The sequence below is a fragment of the Oncorhynchus gorbuscha genome, unplaced genomic scaffold, assembly GCF_021184085.1.
Source record: "Oncorhynchus gorbuscha isolate QuinsamMale2020 ecotype Even-year unplaced genomic scaffold, OgorEven_v1.0 Un_scaffold_1595, whole genome shotgun sequence".
In the NCBI taxonomy this organism is placed as follows: Eukaryota; Metazoa; Chordata; class Actinopteri; order Salmoniformes; family Salmonidae; genus Oncorhynchus; species Oncorhynchus gorbuscha.
The window spans coordinates 68,685-83,979 of NW_025746328.1; positions in this window are offsets into that span (position 1 = coordinate 68,685).

Here is a 15,295-nt window from a genome sequence, read left to right on the forward strand (position 1 = left end):
CACTTGAATGAACGGACAAACATTGCGTGACAAAGGTCACTGGAGTTCACTGAACTCCGTTACCGGGCTGGACTCTTTAGGCCCGAGGTACAGGACATTTCTGGAGTTCTCTTTTAGGCCTTTTAGGCCCGAGGTACAGGACATTTCTGGAGTTCCCTGAACTCCTTTACCGGGCTGGACTCTTTTAGGCCCGAGGTACAGGACATTTCTGGAGTTCCCTGAACTCCTTTACCGGGCTGGACTCTTTTAGGCCCGAGGTACAGGACATTTCTGGAGTTCCCTGAACTCCTTTACCGGGCTGGACTCTTTTAGGCCCGAGGTACAGGACATTTCTGGAGGAACCAGAACTCATTGTGTCATATTATTATATGTGTGTGTAATCATTTATGTTGGTAATACAACCCACGCAAAAGAATAGTTGTTTTTCAAGTTCTTTCCAATGTTTTAAGGGTTTATGAAAAGTTTATTTCCATCCTGACTTTTACACGAGTCCCTTGTATTGGTGTAGACTTGACGGACCAGATGGGACTCATTCCCTCCCAAATATCTAACAATTTCACAACATATACACACAAATCTAAGTAAAGGATTGGAATATAGAAATATATGGATGAGTAATGTCAGAGCGCCATAGACTAAGATACTGTGTAGATGAGTAATGCAAGATATGTAAACATTATTAAAGTGACTAGTGATCCATTTATTAAAGTGGCCAATGATTTTGAGTCTATGTAGGCAGCAGCCTCTGTGCTAGTGATGGCTGTTCAACAGTCTGATGGCCTTGAGATAGGTGTTTTTCAGTCTCTTGGTCCCTGCTTTGATGCACCTGTACTGACCTCGCCTCCCAGATGGTAGCGGGATAAACAGGCCGTGGCTCGGGTTGTTGTTGTCCTTGATATTTTTGTCCTTCCTGTGACATCGGATGGTGTAGGTGTCCTGGAGGGCAGGTAGTTTGTCCCCGGTGATGCGTTGTGCAGACCTCACTACCCTCTGGAGAGTCCTACGGTTGTGGGAGAGGCAGTGCTCTCAATTGTGCATGTATTAAAGTTTCTGAGGGTTTTAGGTGCCAAGCTGTTGCACCTTCACCACACTGGGTGGGTGGAACATTTAATTTAGTCAGTGATGTGTACACTGAGGAACTTGAAGCTTTCCACCTTCTCCACTGCGGTCCTGTAGATGTGGATAGGGGGTTGCTCCCTGCTGTTTCCACAATCATCTCCTTTGTTTTGTTGACGTTGAGTGAAAGGTTATTTTCCTGGCACCACTCTCCCAGAGCCCTCACCTCCTCCCTGTAGGATGTCTCATCCCCCTGTGGGGCCCCAGTGTTGAGGTTATTTTCCTGGCACCACACTCCCAGAGCCCTCACCTCCTCCCTGTAGGATGTCTTGTCCCCTTGTGGGGCCCCAGTGTTGAGGTTATTTTCCTGGCACCACACTCCCAGAGCCCTCACCTCCTCCCTGTAGGATGTCTCGTCCCCTTGTGGGGCCCCAGTGTTGAGGTTATTTTCCTGGCACCACACTCCCAGAGCCCTCACCTCCTCCCTGTAGGGTCAGGATGTCTCGTCCCCTGGCACCACACTGTGGGGCCCCAGTGTTGAGGTTATTTTCCTGGCACCACACTCCCAGAGCCCTCACCTCCTCCCTGTAGGATGTCTCGTCCCCCTGTGGGGCCCCAGTGTTGAGGTTATTTTCCTGGCACCACACTCCCAGAGCCCTCACCTCCTCCCTGTAGGATGTCTCGTCCCCCTGTGGGGCCCCAGTGTTGACGTTCAGTGAAGTGGAGGTGTTGTTACCTTCACCAGTGGAGTGGAGGGCACTATGGTGTTAAATGCCGAGCTATAGTCAATGAACAGCATTCTTACATAGGTATTCCTCTTGTCCAGATGGGATAAGGCAGAGTGATGGCGATTGTATCGTCTGTGGATCTATTGGGGCGGTAAGCAAATGATTTGTACAGCCTGTGTGGGGAATGTCAGTGAATGGTTTTAATCAGTAGTCAGTATAGCTAGATAGTAGCAACGCTCATAACAGAAGAATGTAATTCCATGTCGTTTTATTATGCTGCATCTTTATTTTATTCAACAGTTGAATGTATGGCCAAGCGTTGCCTTAGCAGTTCAATCAAGTACTGTACAAATATTTTATCTTTCATTTTAAAATCTGTAGAAACTATGAGAATAGAACGTTTCAGAACTTGTGTGAAACATCACAGCACAGTTGAGAAAAAAATATGACAAATAGAAATGGATGTTGGATGTTGTTCAGAGATAGATGGGAGGGGTTGAGGGGAGCTGAAGGACTGGATGGTGTTCAGAGATAGATGGGAGGGGTTGAGGGGAGCTGAAGGACTGGATGGTGTTCAGAGATAGATGGGAGGGGTTGAGGGGAGCTGAAGGACTGGATGGTGGTCAGAGATAGATGGGAGGGGTTGAGGGGAGCTGAAGGACTGGATGGTGGTCAGAGATAGATGGGAGGGGTTGAGGGGAGCTGAAGGACTGGATGGTGGTCAGAGATAGATGGGAGGGGTTGAGGGGAGCTGAAGGACTGGATGGTGGTCAGAGATAGATGGGAGGGGTTGAGGGGAGCTGAAGGACTGGATGGTGGTCAGAGATAGATGGGAGGGGTTGAGGGGAGCTGAAGGACTGGATGGTGGTCAGAGATAGATGGGAGGGGTTGAGGGGAGCTGAAGGACTGGATGGTGGTCAGAGATAGATGGGAGGGGTTGAGGGGAGCTGAAGGACTGGATGGTGGTCAGAGATAGATGGGAGGGGTTGAGGGGAGCTGAAGGACTGGATGGTGGTCAGAGATAGATGGGAGGGGTTGAGGGGAGCTGAAGGATAGGGGACTGGATGGTGTTCAGAGATAGATGGGAGGGGTTGAGGGGAGCTGAAGGACTGGATGGTGGTCAGAGATAGATGGGAGGGGTTGAGGGGAGCTGAAGGACTGGATGGTGGTCAGAGATAGATGGGAGGGGTTGAGGGGAGCTGAAGGACTGGATGGTGGTCAGAGATAGATGGGAGGGGTTGAGGGGAGCTGAAGGACTGGATGGTGGTCAGAGATAGATGGGAGGGGTTGAGGGGAGCTGAAGGACTGGATGGTGGTCAGAGATAGATGGGAGGGGTTGAGGGGAGCTGAAGGACTGGATGGTGGTCAGAGATAGATGGGAGGGGTTGAGGGGAGCTGAAGGACTGGATGGTGGTCAGAGATAGATGGGAGGGGTTGAGGGGAGCTGAAGGACTGGATGGTGGTCAGAGATAGATGGGAGGGGTTGAGGGGAGCTGAAGGACTGGATGGTGGTCAGAGATAGATGGGAGGGGTTGAGGGGAGCTGAAGGACTGGATGGTGGTCAGAGATAGATGGGAGGGGTTGAGGGGAGCTGAAGGACTGGATGGTGGTCAGAGATAGATGGGAGGGGTTGAGGGGAGCTGAAGGACTGGATGGTGGTCAGAGATAGATGGGAGGGGTTGAGGGGAGCTGAAGGACTGGATGGTGGTCAGAGATAGATGGGAGGGGTTGAGGGGAGCTGAAGGACTGGATGGTGGTCAGAGATAGATGGGAGGGGTTGAGGGGAGCTGAAGGACTGGATGGTGGTCAGAGATAGATGGGAGGGGTTGAGGGGAGCTGAAGGACTGGATGGTGGTCAGAGATAGATGGGAGGGGTTGAGGGGAGCTGAAGGACTGGATGGTGGTCAGAGATAGATGGGAGGGGTTGAGGGGAGCTGAAGGACTGGATGGTGGTCAGAGATAGATGGGAGGGGTTGAGGGGAGCTGAAGGACTGGATGGTGGTCAGAGATAGATGGGAGGGGTTGAGGGGAGCTGAAGGACTGGATGGTGGTCAGAGATAGATGGGAGGGGTTGAGGGGAGCTGAAGGACTGGATGGTGTTCAGAGATAGATGGGAGGGGTTGAGGGGAGCTGAAGGACTGGATGGTGGTCAGAGATAGATGGGAGGGGTTGAGGGAGCTGAAGGGTGGGACTGGATGGTGGTCAGAGATAGATGGGAGGGTTGAGGGGAGCTGAAGGATGGGACTGGATGGTGGTCAGAGATAGATGGGAGGGTTGAGGGGAGCTGAAGGGTGGGACTGGATGGTGGTCAGAGATAGATGGGAGGGGTTGAGGGGAGCTGAAGGGGGGACTGGATGGTGGTCAGAGATAGATGGGAGGGGTTGAGGGGAGCTGAAGGACTGGACTGGATGGTGGTCAGAGATAGATGGGAGGGGTTGAGGGGAGCTGAAGGACTGGATGGTGGTCAGAGATAGATGGGAGGGGTTGAGGGGAGCTGAAGGACTGGATGGTGGTCAGAGATAGATGGGAGGGGTTGAGGGGAGCTGAAGGACTGGATGGTGGTCAGAGATAGATGGGAGGGGTTGAGGGGAGCTGAAGGACTGGATGGTGGTCAGAGATAGAATGGGAGGGGTTGAGGGGAGCTGAAGGACTGGATGGTGGTCAGAGATAGATGGGAGGGGTTGAGGGGAGCTGAAGGACTGGATGGTGGTCAGAGATAGATGGGAGGGGTTGAGGGGAGCTGAAGGACTGGATGGTGTTCAGAGATAGATGGGAGGGGTTGAGGAGGGGTTGAGGGGAGCTGAAGGACTGGATGGTGGTCAGAGATAGATGGGAGGGGTTGAGGGGAGCTGAAGGACTGGATGGTGGTCAGAGATAGATGGGAGGGGTTGAGGGGAGCTGAAGGACTGGATGGTGGTCAGAGATAATAATATAATAATAATAATATATGCCATTTAGCAGAGGGGTTTATCCAAAGCGACTTACAGTCATGGTGGTGCATACATTCTACGGGATGGGTGGGAGGGGTTGAGGGGAGCTGGGACTGGAATGGTCAACCCATAGATGGGAGGGGTTGAGGGGAGCTGAATGCTCTACTGGATGGTGCTCACAGATGGGGGGGTTGAGGGGAGCTGAAGGACTGGATGGTGTTCAGAGATAGATAGATGGGAGGGGTTGAGGGGAGCTGAAGGGGGGACTGGATGGTGGTCAGAGATAGATGGGAGGGGTTGAGGGGAGCTGAAGGACTGGATGGTGTTCAGAGATAGATGGGAGGGGTTGAGGGGAGCTGAAGGACTGGATGGTGGTCAGAGATAGATGGGAGGGGTTGAGGGGAGCTGAAGGACTGGATGGTGGTCAGAGATAGATGGGAGGGGTTGAGGGAGCTGAAGGACTGGATGGTGTTCAGAGATAGATGGGAGGGGTTGAGGGGAGCTGAAGGACTGGATGGTGGTCAGAGATAGATGGGAGGGGTTGAGGGGAGCTGAAGGGTGGGACTGGATGGTGTTCAGAGATAGATGGGAGGGGTTGAGGGGAGCTGAAGGACTGGATGGTGGTCAGAGATAGATGGGAGGGGTTGAGGGGAGCTGAAGGGTGGTTATAACATTCTGAAAATATTCAGACCCCTTTTGACTTCTTCCACCTTTTGTTACGTTACAGCCCGTTTCCCTCATCAATCTACACACAATACCCCCTAATGACAAAAGCAGAAATACCTTCATTATAAAAGTATTCAGACCCTTTGCTATGAGACTTGAAATTGATCTCCGGTACATTCTGTTTCCATTGATCATCCTTGAGATGTTTCTACCACTTGATTAGAGTGAACCTGTGGTAAATGAAATTGATTGGACATGGTTTGGAAAGGCACATACCAGTCTATTTAAGGTCCCACAGTTGACAGTGCAAGTCAGAGCGAAAACCAAGCCATGAGGTCGAAGGAATTGTCCCCAGAGCTCTGAGAAAGGATTGTGTCGAGGCACAGATCTGGGGATGTGGATACCAAAACATTTCTGCAGTATTAGGGGGTCGGAATACTTTTGGAATGCACTGTATAATGTCTCTAACTCTGTCCTCAGTTATGGGAGTTATAATGTCTTTCTAACTCTGTCCTCTGTTATGCGAGCTATAATGTCTCTGTAACTCTGTGGTCTGTTATGGGAGCTATAATGTCTCTCTAACTCTGTCCTCAGTTATGGGAGCTATAATGTCTCTGTAACTCTGTAGTCAGTTATGGGAGCTATAATGTCTCTGTAACTATGTCCTCAGTTATGGGAGATATAATGTCTCTGTAACTCTGTGGTCTGTTATGGGAGCTATAATGTCTCTGTGGTCTGTTATGGGAGCTATAATGTCTCTCTAACTCTGTCCTCAGTTATGGGAGCTATAATGTTTCTGTAACTCTGTGGTCAGTTATGGGAGCTATAATTTCTCTGTAACTCTGTGGTCTGTTACGGGAGCTATAATGTCTCTGTAAATCTGTGGTCTGTTATGGGAGCTATAATGTCTCTGTAACTCTGTGGTCTGTTATGGGAGCTATAATGTCTCTGTGGTCTGTTATGGGAGCTATAATGTCTCTCTAACTCTGTCCTCAGTTATGGGAGCTATAATGTCTCTGTGGTCTGTTATAGGAGCTATAATGTCTCTGTAACTCTGTGGTCTGTTATGGGAGCTATAATGTCTGTGGTCTGTTAACTCTGTCCTCAGTTATTATGGAGCTATAATGTCTCTGTGGTCTGTTATGGGAGCTATAATGTCTCTGTAACTCTGTGGTCTGTTATGGGAGCTATAATGTCTCTGTAACTCTGTGGTCAGTTATGGGAGCTATAATGTCTCTGTAACTCTGTGGTCTGTTATAGGAGCTATAATGTCTCTAACTCTGTGGTCTGTTATGGGAGCTATAATGTCTCTCTAACTCTGTCCTCAGTTATGGGAGCTATAATGTCTCTGTAACTCTGTGGTCTGTTATGGGAGCTATAATGTCTCTGTAACTCTGTGGTCTGTTATAGGAGCTATAATGTCTCTAACTCTGTGGTCTGTTATGGGAGCTATAATGTCTCTCTAACTCTGTCCTCAGTTATGGGAGCTATAATGTCTCTGTAACTCTGTGGTCTGTTATGGGAGCTATAATGTTTCTGTAACTCTGTGGTCAGTTATGGGAGCTATAATTTCTCTGTAACTCTGTGGTCTGTTACGGGAGCTATAATGTCTCTGTAAATCTGTGGTCTGTTATGGGAGCTATAATGTCTCTGTAACTCTGTGGTCTGTTATGGGAGCTATAATGTCTCTGTGGTCTGTTATGGGAGCTATAATGTCTCTCTAACTCTGTCCTCAGTTATGGGAGCTATAATGTCTCTGTGGTCTGTTATAGGAGCTATAATGTCTCTGTAACTCTGTGGTCTGTTATGGGAGCTATAATGTCTCTCTAACTCTGTCCTCAGTTATGGGAGCTATAATGTCTCTGTGGTCTGTTATGGGAGCTATAATGTCTCTGTAACTCTGTGGTCTGTTATGGGAGCTATAATGTCTCTGTAACTCTGTGGTCAGTTATGGGAGCTATAATGTCTCTGTAACTCTGTGGTCTGTTATAGGAGCTATAATGTCTCTAACTCTGTGGTCTGTTATGGGAGCTATAATGTCTCTCTAACTCTGTCCTCAGTTATGGGAGCTATAATGTCTCTGTAACTCTGTGGTCTGTTATGGGAGCTATAATGTCTCTGTAACTCTGTGGTCTGTTATAGGAGCTATAATGTCTCTAACTCTGTGGTCTGTTATGGGAGCTATAATGTCTCTGTAACTCTGTCCTCAGTTATGGGAGCTATAATGTCTCTGTAACTCTGTGGTCTGTTATGGGAGCTATAATGTCTCTGTAACTCTGTGGTCTGTTATAGGAGCTATAATGTCTCTAACTCTGTGGTCTGTTATGGGAGCTATAATGTCTCTGTAACTCTGTGGTCTGTTATAGGAGCTATAATGTCTCTAACTCTGTGGTCTGTTATGGGAGCTATAATGTCTCTGTAACTCTGTCCTCTGTTATGGGAGCTATAATGTCTCTGTAACTCTGTGGTCTGTTATGGGAGCTATAATGTCTCTGTAACTCTGTGGTCTGTTATGGGAGCTATAATGTCTCTGTGGTCTGTTATGGGAGCTATAATGTCTCTGTAACTCTGTGGTCTGGTATGGGAGCTATAATGTCTCTGTAACTCTGGTCTGTTATGGGAGCTATAATGTCTCTGTAACTCTCTGGTCTGTTATAGGAGCTATAATGTCTCTGTGGTCTGTTATGGGAGCTATAATGTCTCTCTAACTCTGTCCTCAGTTATGGGAGCTATAATGTCTCTGTGGTCTGTTATGGGAGCTATAATGTCTCTGTAACTCTGTGGTCTGTTATGGGAGCTATAATGTCTCTGTAACTCTGTGGTCTGTTATGGGAGCTATAATGTCTCTGTAACTCTGTGGTCTGTTATAGGAGCTATAATGTCTCTAACTCTGTGGTCTGTTATGGGAGCTATAATGTCTCTGTAACTCTGTCTGTTATGGGAGCTATAATGTCTCTGTAACTCTGTGGTCTGTTATGGGAGCTATAATGTCTCTGTAACTCTGTGGTCTGTTATAGGAGCTATAATGTCTCTGTAACTCTGTGGTCTGTTATGGGAGCTATAATGTCTCTCTAACTCTGTCCTCAGTTATGGGAGCTATAATGTCTCTGTAACTCTGTGGTCTGTTATGGGAGCTATAATGTCTCTGTAACTCTGTGGTCTGTTATAGGAGCTATAATGTCTCTAACTCTGTGGTCTGTTATGGGAGCTATAATGTCTCTGTAACTCTGTGGTCTGTTATAGGAGCTATAATGTCTCTAACTCTGTGGTCTGTTATGGGAGCTATAATGTCTCTGTAACTCTGTGGTCTGTTATAGGAGCTATAATGTCTCTAACTCTGTGGTCTGTTATGGGAGCTATAATGTCTCTCTAACTCTGTCCTCAGTTATGGGAGCTATAATGTCTCTGTAACTCTGTGGTCTGTTATGGGAGCTATAATGTCTCTGTAACTCTGTGGTCTGTTATGGGAGCTATAATGTCTCTGTAACTCTGTGGTCTGTTATGGGAGCTATAATGTCTCTGTAACTCTGTGGTCTGGTATGGGAGCTATAATGTCTCTGTAACTCTGGTCTGTTATGGGAGCTATAATGTCTCTGTAACTCTCTGGTCTGTTATGGGAGCTATAATGTCTCTGTAACTCTGTGGTCTGTTATGGGAGCTATAATGTCTATGTAACTCTGTGGTCTGTTATGGGAGCTATAATGTCTCTGTAACTCTCTGGTCTGTTATGGGAGCTATAATGTCTCTGTAACTCTGGTCTGTTATGGGAGCTATAATGTCTCTGTAACTCTGTGGTCTGTTATGGGAGCTATAATGTCTCTGTAACTCTGTGGTCTGTTATGGGAGCTATAATGTCTCTGTAACTCTCTGGTCTGTTATGGGAGCTATAATGTCTCTGTAACTCTGTGGTCTGTTATGGGAGCTATAATGTCTCTGTAACTCTCTGGTCTGTTATGGGAGCTATAATGTCTCTGTAACTCTGTGGTCTGTTATGGGAGCTATAATGTCTCTCTAACTCTGTCCTCAGTTATGGGAGCTATAATGTCTCTGTAACTCTGTGGTCTGTTATGGGAGCTATAATGTCTCTGTAACTCTGTGGTCTGTTATGGGAGCTATAATGTCTCTAACTCTGTGGTCTGTTATGGGAGCTATAATGTCTCTGTGGTCTGTTATGGGAGCTATAATGTCTCTGTAACTCTGTGGTCTGGTATGGGAGCTATAATGTCTCTGTAACTCTGGTCTGTTATGGGAGCTATAATGTCTCTGTAACTCTCTGGTCTGTTATGGGAGCTATAATGTCTCTGTAACTCTGTGGTCTGTTATGGGAGCTATAATGTCTATGTAACTCTGTGGTCTGTTATGGGAGCTATAATGTCTCTGTAACTCTCTGGTCTGTTATGGGAGCTATAATGTCTCTGTAACTCTGGTCTGTTATGGGAGCTATAATGTCTCTGTAACTCTGTGGTCTGTTATGGGAGCTATAATGTCTCTGTAACTCTGTGGTCTGTTATGGGAGCTATAATGTCTCTGTAACTCTCTGGTCTGTTATGGGAGCTATAATGTCTCTGTAACTCTGTGGTCTGTTATGGGAGCTATAATGTCTCTGTAACTCTCTGGTCTGTTATGGGAGCTATAATGTCTCTGTAACTCTGTGGTCTGTTATGGGAGCTATAATGTCTCTCTAACTCTGTCTGTTATGGGAGCTATAATGTCTCTGTAACTCTGTGGTCTGTTATGGGAGCTATAATGTCTCTGTAACTCTGTGGTCTGTTATAGGAGCTATAATGTCTCTAACTCTGTGGTCTGTTATGGGAGCTATAATGTCTCTGTAACTCTCTGGTCTGTTATGGGAGCTATAATGTCTCTGTAACTCTCTGGTCTGTTATGGGAGCTATAATGTCTCTGTAACTCTCTGGTCTGTTATGGGAGCTATAATGTCTATGTAACTCTCTGGTCTGTTATGGGAGCTATAATGTCTCTGTAACTCTGGTATGGGAGCTATAATGTCTCTAACTCTGTGGTCTGTTATGGGAGCTATAATGTCTCTGTAACTCTCTGGTCTGTTATGGGAGCTATAATGTCTCTGTAACTCTCTGGTCTGTTATGGGAGCTATAATGTCTCTGTAACTCTCTGGTCTGTTATGGGAGCTATAATGTCTCTGTAACTCTGTGGTCTGTTATGGGAGCTATAATGTCTATGTAACTCTCTGGTCTGTTATGGGAGCTATAATGTCTCTGTAACTCTCTGGTCTGTTATGGGAGCTATAATGTCTCTGTAACTCTCTGGTCTGTTATGGGAGCTATAATGTCTCTAACTCTGTGGTCTGTTATGGGAGCTATAATGTCTCTGTAACTCTCTGGTCTGTTATGGGAGCTATAATGTCTCTGTAACTCTCTGGTCTGTTATGGGAGCTATAATGTCTCTGTAACTCTGGTCTGTTATGGGAGCTATAATGTCTCTGTAACTCTCTGGTCTGTTATGGGAGCTATAATGTCTCTAACTCTCTGGTCTGTTATGGGAGCTATAATGTCTCTGTAACTCTCTGGTCTGTTATGGGAGCTATAATGTCTCTGTAACTCTCTGGTCTGTTATGGGAGCTATAATGTCTCTAACTCTGTGGTCTGTTATGGGAGCTATAATGTGTCTGTAACTCTGTGGTCTGTTATGGGAGCTATAATGTCTCTAACTCTGTCCTCAGTTATGGGAGCTATAATGTGTCTGTAACTCTGTGGTCTGTTATGGGAGCTATAATGTCTCTGTAACTCTCTGGTCTGTTATGGGAGCTATAATGTCTCTGTAACTCTCTGGTCTGTTATGGGAGCTATAATGTCTCTGTAACTCTCTGGTCTGTTATGGGAGCTATAATGTCTCTGTAACTCTGGTCTGTTATGGGAGCTATAATGTCTCTGTAACTCTGGTCTGTTATGGGAGCTATAATGTCTCTGTAACTCTGGTCTGTTATGGGAGCTATAATGTCTCTGTAACTCTGGTCTGTTATGGGAGCTATAATGTCTCTGTAACTCTGTGGTCTGTTATGGGAGCTATAATGTCTCTGTAACTCTCTGGTCTGTTATGGGAGCTATAATGTCTCTGTAACTCTGGTCTGTTATGGGAGCTATAATGTCTCTGTAACTCTGTGGTCTGTTATGGGAGCTATAATGTCTCTGTAACTCTGTGGTCTGTTATGGGAGCTATAATGTCTCTGTAACTCTGTGGTCTGTTATGGGAGCTATAATGTCTCTGTAACTCTGGTCTGTTATGGGAGCTATAATGTCTCTGTAACTCTGGTCTGTTATGGGAGCTATAATGTCTCTGTAACTCTGGTCTGTTATGGGAGCTATAATGTCTCTGTAACTCTGGTCTGTTATGGGAGCTATAATGTCTCTGTAACTCTGGTCTGTTATGGGAGCTATAATGTCTCTGTAACTCTGGTCTGTTATGGGAGCTATAATGTCTCTGTAACTCTGGTCTGTTATGGGAGCTATAATGTCTCTGTAACTCTGGTCTGTTATGGGAGCTATAATGTCTCTGTAACTCTGGTCTGTTATGGGAGCTATAATGTCTCTGTAACTCTGGTCTGTTATGGGAGCTATAATGTCTCTGTAACTCTGGTCTGTTATGGGAGCTATAATGTCTCTGTAACTCTGGTCTGTTATGGGAGCTATAATGTCTCTGTAACTCTGTGGTCTGTTATGGGAGCTATAATGTCTCTGTAACTCTGTGGTCTGTTATGGGAGCTATAATGTCTCTGTAACTCTGGTCTATTATGGGAGCTATAATGTCTATGTAACTCTGTGGTCTGTTATGGGAGCTATAATGTCTATGTAACTCTCTGGTCTGTTATGGGAGCTATAATGTCTCTGTAACTCTCTGGTCTGTTATGGGAGCTATAATGTCTCTGTAACTCTCTGGTCTGTTATGGGAGCTATAATGTCTCTGTAACTCTGGTCTATTATGGGAGCTATAATGTCTATGTAACTCTGGTCTATTATGGGAGCTATAATGTCTATGTAACTCTGGTCTATTATGGGAGCTATAATGTCTATGTAACTCTGGTCTATTATGGGAGCTATAATGTCTCTGTAACTCTGTGGTCTGTTATGGGAGCTATAATGTCTCTGTAACTCTCTGGTCTGTTATGGGAGCTATAATGTCTCTAACTCTGTGGTCTGTTATGGGAGCTATAATGTCTCTCTAACTCTGTGGTCTGTTATGGGAGCTATAATGTCTCTGTAACTCTCTGGTCTGTTATGGGAGCTATAATGTCTATGTAACTCTGTGGTCTGTTATAGGAGCTATAATGTCTCTAACTCTGTGGTCTGTTATGGGAGCTATAATGTCTCTGTAACTCTCTGGTCTGTTATGGGAGCTATAATGTCTCTGTAACTCTGTGGTCTGTTATGGGAGCTATAATGTCTCTGTAACTCTGTGGTCTGTTATGGGAGCTATAATGTCTCTGTAACTCTCTGGTCTGTTATGGGAGCTATAATGTCTCTGTAACTCTGGTCTATTATGGGAGCTATAATGTCTATGTAACTCTGTGGTCTGTTATGGGAGCTATAATGTCTCTGTAACTCTGTGGTCTGTTATGGGAGCTATAATGTCTCTGTAACTCTCTGGTCTGTTATGGGAGCTATAATGTCTCTGTAACTCTCTGGTCTGTTATGGGAGCTATAATGTCTATGTAACTCTGTGGTCTGTTATGGGAGCTATAATGTCTCTCTAACTCTCTGGTCTGTTATGGGAGCTATAATGTCTATGTAACTCTGTGGTCTGTTATGGGAGCTATAATGTCTCTGTAACTCTCTGGTCTGTTATGGGAGCTATAATGTCTCTGTAACTCTCTGGTCTGTTATGGGAGCTATAATGTCTCTGTAACTCTCTGGTCTGTTATGGGAGCTATAATGTCTCTGTAACTCTGTGGTCTGTTATGGGAGCTATAATGTCTCTGTAACTCTGTGGTCTGTTATGGGAGCTATAATGTCTCTGTAACTCTGGTCTGTTATGGGAGCTATAATGTCTCTGTAACTCTCTGGTCTGTTATGGGAGCTATAATGTCTCTGTAACTCTGGTCTGTTATGGGAGCTATAATGTCTCTGTAACTCTCTGGTCTGTTATGGGAGCTATAATGTCTCTGTAACTCTGGTCTGTTATGGGAGCTATAATGTCTCTGTAACTCTGGTCTGTTATGGGAGCTATAATGTCTCTGTAACTCTGGTCTGTTATGGGAGCTATAATGTCTCTGTAACTCTGTGGTCTGTTATGGGAGCTATAATGTCTCTGTAACTCTCTGGTCTGTTATGGGAGCTATAATGTCTCTGTAACTCTCTGGTCTGTTATGGGAGCTATAATGTCTCTGTAACTCTCTGGTCTGTTATGGGAGCTATAATGTCTCTGTAACTCTCTGGTCTGTTATGGGAGCTATAATGTCTCTGTAACTCTCTGGTCTGTTATGGGAGCTATAATGTCTCTGTAACTCTCTGGTCTGTTATGGGAGCTATAATGTCTCTGTAACTCTCTGGTCTGTTATGGGAGCTATAATGTCTCTGTAACTCTCTGGTCTGTTATGGGAGCTATAATGTCTCTGTAACTCTGTGGTCTGTTATGGGAGCTATAATGTCTCTGTAACTCTCTGGTCTGTTATGGGAGCTATAATGTCTCTGTAACTCTCTGGTCTGTTATGGGAGCTATAATGTCTCTGTAACTCTGGTCTGGTATGGGAGCTATAATGTCTCTGTAACTCTGGTCTGTTATGGGAGCTATAATGTCTCTGTAACTCTGGTCTGTTATGGGAGCTATAATGTCTCTGTAACTCTGTGGTCTGTTATGGGAGCTATAATGTCTCTGTAACTCTTGTAGTTACCTGCAATCTGACATTAATGTAGCCTTTCTTCTGTAAATAAAGCATAGGTGAATTCCATGACAAATCTGCTTATCAGAATGTCTGTTGGGAAATCAAGATGGTCATATGGTCATATATCAAACGGAAATAAAATTCCATTTTGATCTCTCGTGTACACTGAGTCTCCAAAACATTAGGAACACCTGCTCTTTCCATGACAGACTGACCAGGTGAATCCAGGTGAAGGCTATGATCCCTTATTGATGTCACATGTTAAATCCACTTCAATCAGGGAGGAGACGGTTAAATAAGGATGTTTAAGCCTTGAGACAATTGAGACACGGATACACAGAGTGTGAATGGGCAAGACAACAGATGTAAGTGTCTTTGAACGCGATGTGGTAGAAGTGCCAGACGCACCAGTTTGAGTCAAGAGCAGCAATGCTGTGTGGATCAAGAATGGTCAACCACCCAAAAGATATCCAGCCAACTTGATACAACTTTGGGAAGCATTGGAGTCAACATGGGCCAGCATCCCTGTGGAACACTTTTATCAACTTCTAGAGTCCATGCCCCGACGATGACTTGAGGCTGTTCTGAGGGCAAAACGGGGAGCAATTCCATATTGGGAATCTAAGGTTCCTAATGTTTTGTCCACTCAGTGTAGATGTAGGACAGAATCATTATACTGTTAAAGGAAAAGTAATGATATCATCTGTCCTCCAGGAGGAGGTATTGGGTCACTAAACAACAATAGTAATGACATCATTTGTCCTCCAGGAGGAGGTATTGGGTCACTAAACAACAATAGTAATGACATCATCTGTCCTCCAGGAGGAGGTATGGGTCACTAAACAACAATAGTAATGACATCATTTGTCCTCCAGGAGGAGGTATGGTCACTAAACAACAATAGTAATGACATCATCTGTCCTCCAGGAGGAGGTATTGGGTCACTAAACAACAATAGTAATGACATCATTTGTCCTCCAGGAGGACCACCCATTGGGTCACTAAACAACAATAGTAATGACATCATTTGTCCTCCAGGAGGAGGTATTGGGTCACTAAA